The sequence below is a fragment of the Astatotilapia calliptera genome, chromosome 15, assembly GCF_900246225.1.
Source record: "Astatotilapia calliptera chromosome 15, fAstCal1.2, whole genome shotgun sequence".
Taxonomy (NCBI): domain Eukaryota; kingdom Metazoa; phylum Chordata; class Actinopteri; order Cichliformes; family Cichlidae; genus Astatotilapia; species Astatotilapia calliptera.
The window spans coordinates 3576667-3584840 of NC_039316.1; the positions used below are offsets into that span (position 1 = coordinate 3576667).

The 8174-nt window shown below is 41.5% G+C and overlaps 1 long non-coding RNA gene across 1 annotated transcript; it reads left to right on the plus strand.

Annotated features, from left to right (window-relative positions):
* Positions 1-6456: 6456 nt before the first annotated feature.
* On the plus strand, positions 6457-7043 carry LOC113006908 (uncharacterized). Its single transcript, XR_003269821.1, has 3 exons — positions 6457-6621; positions 6696-6840; positions 6923-7043. It is a non-coding gene; the product is annotated as an uncharacterized LOC113006908 (long non-coding RNA).
* Positions 7044-8174: the final 1131 nt, after the last annotated feature.

Below are 8174 nucleotides of genomic sequence, written 5' to 3' on the forward strand. Positions count from 1 at the left end.
CAAGCATAAATATTCCCCCCAAAAAAGTGCAGAGTTGCAGCCCAACACGTTGTCAAAATAAAATGAAAGAAGGAGGAACAATGAAAATGGATTAGGCAATAAATAATAGAAAGCATGAAGTGAGGTGACACAACAGAACTGAAACAACAGAACAGCAGGATGGCAAAATCGAGAGAAGCTGGGAAAAACAGCCACAGTCATCAGACCAATAATATATATATATATATATAAATGTTTTTTTCTTGCAGTACACCCAGTAACTTATGCAAATAATGAGGCAGAGTAATATTAATAAATCTGCATTCAGCCTTAAAAAATTCAATAAACCTTAACAACAACAAAAAACCTCTCTCTTCTCCTCATGCAAAATACCACTGGTATAAAAACACTTAGAGCTGTGATAGACACAAAGCTTTGGATGCCAATGCCGCCTTTAGGCTTTTCACTACATCTGCTCCACACTCACAAAGTGATAAATCCAATTTCTGAATTTACAAGCAAGAGAAGATTGTGTCATGACAGAGGGCTAAAGGCGCTATATCGCGCAGATAGGGTGTCTTGTAGGGCACACGCTGCAAACTCTCAATACTTGTTGACTACAGCAGTTTGTTTTGAACCCAGCAACGCTGACAAAAGTTACAATACAAGGTCCACTACCTTTATAAATACACTCTATGGCCAAATGTATGTAAACACATAAGATATTACATTCATATCATACTATTGACTCACCGTGGCCGCGTGCCCGCTGCTTTAAAAGCCTCCACTTTTCTGTGAGGGCTTTAATACAGGCAGTCAGAACTTGGCTGTATAGAGATTTGCCCTCTATACAAGACCATTTTTTCATTAATGGGGACGATGATAATAGTATTTTTCTCTATAGTATTTACAGCAATAATAGAAAAATGTACCTTAACAAAATAAAAAATTAAATAGGCTGATTTTTCCTTTTCTTTTGGCAAACCTTGCTATCAAGTAGAAACACAATGTTACCTTCAGAAACAACCTAATTCGTTCTTCAGGGGGTCTATTGTTGTGTGTGTTGCCTGTTTACAAAAGATGAACTTAGCTTTCCGCACTGACAAGTGAAACCAGCTGGGTAATTGCTTGAAGCGTTGAAAACAGAAATGTGGTTGCATAGACTATGAGAGGTTTTTTTATCTACCTATTCGGAACCATGATAACAGGGTTCTTGCTGATCGGAGCTGGCTTGGCCCTGGCTTATCGGAGAATTAAGAAAGTGGAACCGGCTGTTCAAACCCCCCCGAGGCTGCCCGCTGGGATTGAAACGATGGGACGAGGCGCGACTTCTTAGAATGGGCTCACTGAGTGCAGCATGGTTAAGACCTTGGAGAAGCTTACGGCTGCCGTGAATACTCAGAATAAGACCTCTGAGTGAAAGTTGGATTACATCGCGGAACAGCTCACTGCAGTCGTGAGTTCTCAGAATCGGCTCTCTGAACACAAGAATGACAAGACCACGGAGCGCAAGTTTGATACCATCAAAAAGAAGCTCGCGGCTCTCCAACGGGAGATTGAGAGACCAGTGTTGGAGTGTTAAAGAACAGTTTTGAAATTCTCATGAGCTGCTCGCATAAAAGAAAAATCAACATCAACATCATAATGCGGATATCCCCTCGGTGCCAGCTGTGGGCTCAAGGCTGGAGCCGAACAAAAACTCCCTGATAACTTAGCCTGATAGGGCGAAGGACACTGTCTCAGCTGAACTATGGACACGCACACACATACACTTACACTGATAAGCACTCACACATCCCCCCCTCCCCTTCCAATGCCTTCAATGCTTGTTGCCTCCTGGGAACACGAGGCGGGTCTGGGCCCGCGCTGGAGAGACGGCACAGTGGCAGGATGGCTGCTGTGTTGCCTGGGATTACTCCTCACCCCCTACCCAACCCTGTTGCTGGTCACGCGCTCTATAATGTTGTGCTGTGGACATTTATGTGCTTTCTGTGCAGAGGAGTTTTTTTGTTTCCTGTTCTCATGCTGTCCTCCTATAGCCCAGCATGAGTAGAGGTCTCTTTTTTTCCTCTTGTACTTTCCCATTGTAGTGTACATTTCAGTGTTTTTTTCTGTAATGCAACCGTTCTCTGACTTGTATCCCCATGTGATGTCTGTGTTGTGTGTGTAAGGTCGGGGGGCGGGTTCATTCCACTGCAGGGCAACCTGCCACTGCATGTGGCGAATAAAATTTGAACTTGAACTTGATATGATGTGAAATGATATGCAGATACATAGATTTGCGTGATTTGTGTAGCAGCGAGATGGCAGGGACAGACTGGAAGCCTGGACCTCACGTACCAAAAGGGTGACAACACAGTGGCCATGTCTATCTTTTATTTACAGTCTATAGATGCTAATGGACATTTTTTTATCTTAGAGAAAATGTTCAGTTAGTGATATCTATCTATCTATCTATCTAGTGAATGGACACTTTTGTTATGAGCATGCAACTTTTAAAAAACAATGTACCATACGTTTCTCTGTATAGTTATTTTGAATATCAAGAAATATCACAACCACTGAGACTACATGTACATGCATATATAATATATTACAGCCTACAAGTGCAGTTTTTAGGCTGGGTAAGCCTTTTAAAAATTATTTATGATGTTTTATATTCAAATTCTAATCTCATAATATTCTTTGAAGCTAAATGTTGGTTGCTTGTTTAAAATAGTCCACCTGAATTATTAATACAATTTAATCTTTAGTGTTACACGCTTGTATTACCTTTTAAGTAAGTCATACTGTAACTTTTTCTGGACAGAAAGTCAACACACTTAAACCTGAAGAGATGTGGAGGGAAGGTAACAGTTCTGACTTATTGCTCCAGACTTTCAGACTGGAATTATGCAGCCATTGGGAAAAACACCTATTAGTCTACGGTAACACACTCGCCCAACTCCGGTCTCTCTGCTCATGGGTCCACTTAGTGAGTCCATGAGGACTTAAAGCTGTTTCACAATCATCAAGTGCGTTGCGATCTTTCACGGGCATCTTTTCTCTTTATTCACATATTTCTGGAGACTTTGCCATTGGGAATTACCCCTAGTTCATAGTGTTGTAACATTAATCATGGGGTTACGAAGGGAGGTCTTAGAATAAAAAGTTAACAAACAATCATAACTCTCTAAACACAGAGACAACAGCTGGTTTATTCTTTATGTTGCAGTTATTTTCAATTTGTTTTCACTTGTTGTGTAGTTTTGTAGAAAATCAAGGTTTGGATTAAAATATGCCAGGTCACAACATTAACCCTGAAAACATTAAGCTTAAGAGTATCCAGAGTGTCTGAACCGAAGTCTCATTATGGCTCCAATAACAATAATTATGGTTAAAAATAATAATTATTTTTAGGGTGGTAAGATAAAATTCTGGCGTGATTAAACGATGCCTAAAAATCACCTTTTGGATCTTGGCTCTGTGGAGGGCAGTGAGTTTAACATACCAAACTCATAAAAAGAAGGCCTGGTTCTTCTCCTTTTCTTTCCTTTTCACTCTCTCCCACTCGTCCTTCTTCTTTCTCTCGTCAGGTGGTGAGAAGGGCAGGCTTCAGTCACAGGAGGCACCTCGCTGTATACAAGGAACGGCTTGACACTCCATTCTCCACAAGATCGCTGTGACCAGTCGTGGTGGTAATCGGGCTCGTTAAAGTTTGCTCCTTGTACCTTCCTGTCAGCTTTTGACATTGCTTTTCTCACCTGGGAAACAACTAAAGGATCTTCTAACCTCCAGACGTTCCTGTTTGTGGATAAAACTCACCTGTTGCTCGTCGTCACCGTTACCTGCAAACTGATGGAAAGAATTCATTACTCGTTTTCTCCAGTCTGGCAGCGTTCCTGAAAAGAGACTTAACTGTTTCGCAGTCGCCTGCTCCTAAGCTCCAGCTCCTGAAAAACTTATTTTATATTATAAAAACAACTGGTCATTAGGGGTTAGGGTCTTTGCTATTATGGCAAATACCTTATATCACTCAGTAGTTTTATGAAAACATTCAAAAAGGCTTTTCCCAAACAGCTAAAAAGTTAGTTTAATAACAGCATTTCTCCAGAAACTTTGAGACTCATTATAGTTTAGCTTGAATGCCAGCATTCATTGTTAGGAATAAGCAATGTGCCCCTGTTTTCTAAGGTAGAAAGTAAGGATGGGTGTGTAGAACTTCTGACATCTAAACATAACTTTGGCATGAGCTGGAGGTTTGCATCCAATCACAGACCTGCAAGCATCACTGTTAGAATATATTTCTATCAACTATAATATAAAATCTATAGTTTATTTATTTGCCATTCAAATGATGTTTCATTTCAACAATTCTGTAGGTCAAACTTTCCAGTGTGGAGTAACAATGACTCTGTCCTTGCTTTTAAAGTTACTGTTTTAGTCTTTTTTCATAATTTCTACCCACGCAACACCGCCATCACTATTTGCTGCCAGTTACGGCTCTAAATCAATAACCTCAACTGCCTTTAAATGCCTCTCAATCTAAAGGACCGTGCAGAAAAGCTAAATAAAAGCCAAACAAAGAATGTTGGTTTATGTAACATCGAAATGTGAGAAAGGACGGCATCAAGGAACAAAAAAAAAAAAAGAGGAGATTTTGCCATGGAAACAAGCTCATGTCAAGCAGTCTCATTTTTTTCCCCAAGTACAGACCTAGCATTACTGTTTTCAAAGTAATGCTGCTTCAATACTGTGGTATGTAGCCTACATACTGCGTTTCATCTGGTATAAAAAATTCAGAACATGCGTTATATCACCACCAGACCCACAGAGACATGAATATCAAAGCACATTCTCTTGGTTTTGTTTCATAACATCCATACAATTCTCTTTCTACCTCTCCTTTGCTACCCGGCCGCTCACTGACACAACATATGTCTGCAGATTCTGCACATGGACCCTGCACTCCCATAAAAAACAAACACTAGTCAGTGTTGAAACAATGGCGTCAGATGAGCACTCACTCCTCCTCTTTTCCCCTTCAACTCCTCCCAGCTTGCAAATGAACACAGTTGCCTCGTATGAGATGCTGCTAACTCAAAGACCATCGCTGCCGTAGCCAAGACAACACAGCATATGATATATTCCCTCCTGATATTAAAAACAAGTGGGATGAGCAGAGGGTTCGTCTGGGCTCTCTTATCTGACTTCTGAGAACCTTCCTCTTCCTCCCACCCTGCATCCCCGATGCTCCCTCTTGCCTCTCTTCTTCTTCCTGCTCTCGTGATCATCGCAGTGATAACGCCGAGTGATGAAGGGGGAGGTATGAATTCTGGAGGGATAACGATGTGTGCTAAAGTCACCCAACTCACCCATCCGTAGTCCCCCCCAGATGCTGTTCTTAGATCGACATATTTGATATACACAGTTATTTCTTTTTTCTTGGGCACAACAGGCAGTGAAAGATACATGATTATTATCTGACTATAGCCAGTTTATATCGTATTTTCTCATATACAATCAATACCTACATGTATATGTGTGGAATTTCTTTATTTACACTACATCTACAGTGCTATAAAAATGATTTCCTCCCTTCCTGACTTGTCACACTAACATGATTTAGGTCATCAAACAAATGTTAATACTGTCCAGAGATAACTTGTGTAAATACAAAATCTAGTTTTTAAATAATGATTTCAGGTTTTAAGACATAAAGCTATCCAAACCTATCCTGTGTGTAAAAGTAATTGTTCCCTGTGCCACCCTTGAAAGCAAGAACTGTGATAAAGTGTTTGAGATAACCGCAATGAGTCTTTTATATCACAGTGGAGGAATTTTGGCCGAAAGCGCTCTGCAGAATTGTTTTAATATAGCAGTACTGGAGGGTTTTCAGACATGAACAGCCTGTTTAAGGTCATGCCAAAGCATCTCAATCAGACGTTGACTAGGTCACTCCAAAACCTTCATTTTGGGTTTTTGTTCTTTTTTCTTTTTGAGCCATTCAGAGATGGATTGCTGTCGGGGTTTGATCACTATCTCTTGTCTGTTTACAAACTATTTTTCCAAAGGTCTTGGGAATGATCAAAATGTTTTTGGCAAATGTGAGATGTGCCTTGTGTGTTCTCTTTAGTCACAAATGGTTTTCCTCTGAACTCTCCCATGGAAGACATTTTTGCTCAGTCTTTTTCTTATTGCATGAACACTCACCTTAACTGTGACATGTGAGGCCTGCAGTTCTTTAGATGTTGTTCTTCTTGGTTCTTCTGCAGCCTCTTGGATGAGTCATTGTTCCAACCTTTCTGTGGAGGATTTGTGTATAATGGCTCTCTCTGTGGTTTGCTGGGAGAACCACACGGTCCCAAAGCCTTAGAAGTCCTGAAACCTCAGAGATACCTTTGTAACCCTTTCAAGACTGGCAGATTTCAATGACTTCTCAGCTATTCTTCCGATTGTGACATGATGTGTTGCTTTTTGAGATCTTTTAACCTGTCATGGTCCGTGGTCCTGTGTCTGTGGAATGCGTGATGCTCGGGTAGCCACACCCCCGGGCTGGGCCATCACCAGCACACCTGCTCTCCATCCCGGTGATTACACGGAGATCCACTTAATCCGGCGCTGACGGATGCTCCACGCCAGTCCGTAGTCATCCCCACAGTGGTAACCAGACTTCCACGAAAAGTGTGCATTCTCTTCTGCTTGGAACTTTGTTTAACCTGCCTACTTCTGTCCAGGTTTCTACTCGGCGTCTGCTACCTGCCTGTCCTCCGGCTCAACTGGATCTCGCGGTGCTCACCTGGCCCACTCGCCATTCCACGGACTTCCTGCCCCCACGGACTGCCACACTTCCCTCCCGAGCTCCCACGGTTCCGTTCTATCGTAAGCCCCTACTCTAACTCAGTCCTGATATGTTCTCCCCGCTTCCTGGCTCCCTAGTAATCATGTCCCCTTTCTATTGCAGCCCCCCGCCGTCCCGATCCCGGCTTACTCGTGTCATTGTTTCCCCGGATTTTTAGTTTCTGTTTTGCTCTCTACTTTCCCCGGGTCGCCTTTCGTTGTTTTATTAAAGTGTCTTTTTGTTAGCTCGGAGTCTGCGCCTGGATCCTTTCGTGCCCGCGCACCACGGCGCATGACATTAACCGACTTCATTTTGTCAGGCAGGTCCGACTGAAGTGATTTCTTGATTCAACAGGTTTAAATCAGGCCTGGGCGTGACTGGTGAAACTGAACTCAGATAAAAGAAAAAAAAAAGGTTAATCACGGTTAATTTATGATTTTAAAAATGGGGCAGGTTACTTTTTCAAGTTGCTATTTCCTCTATAAATAAAATGTTTTTTCAAAAACCACATTTTTATTCATTCTGATTATCTTTGTCTAATATAATATAAAAACACCACCCACAAAGAAAGAAAGGGAAAAAAAAAACAACCACGAAATCAAGAAGAGGGCAAATACTTTTTCACTGCACTGTATTTACAAATGGTAAATTTGTAAATACAGTGGTAACGTTAAGGAAAGCTTGATGATCTCGGCCTACACTACAATTAAGTTAAAATACCTTAACTTAAAGGTAAGGTAAGAAAAACAAGAGTGACCTAATACAGAGAGTAGAAGTAGAAGACTTCCATCAGCTTGTGTGTTGGTCCTTTTAACATGTAGGTGAAAGTTTTCTTTAATTCCGTTAAGACACACCATAGACATGGACATGCGTACTCTGTCAAGATGCCAGATTTCTTTAGCTGTGCAACATGTTATCTGGCTGTAGATGGGAACGCTGTTGTGTCTAACAGCTCAGACTTATATCATCCTGACTTCCAAATGTTGTTTCATCAGTGACTGGTAATTTAATCAGTGAGGGTCACATTTTTCTAACCCCCTGAACCAGACAACGAGACAGCTCACTCTTTGCAGCAGTGTCTATTGCTGATAAACTTCCATCCTTATGATCTCGAGCAATCAATAGTCATTCCGTGTCTTCCGGTGACTGTTGTATATCTACTTTACATACGTAACTGCAAGCAGGAGGAGAAGCACGGCATCTAAAGGAAATCGTGAGGCTCAGAGGACCAAGATCATTTTGACATTGCAAGCCAAGTGACACAGATTTTATAAACTTGGGCATCTAGTTTGCATGTAGACTACTCGACTGAGTACCTGCTGAGTCCCTGATTTGTTCCCATGGTATGTCAGGGAATCATAGCCACCCTAAATTT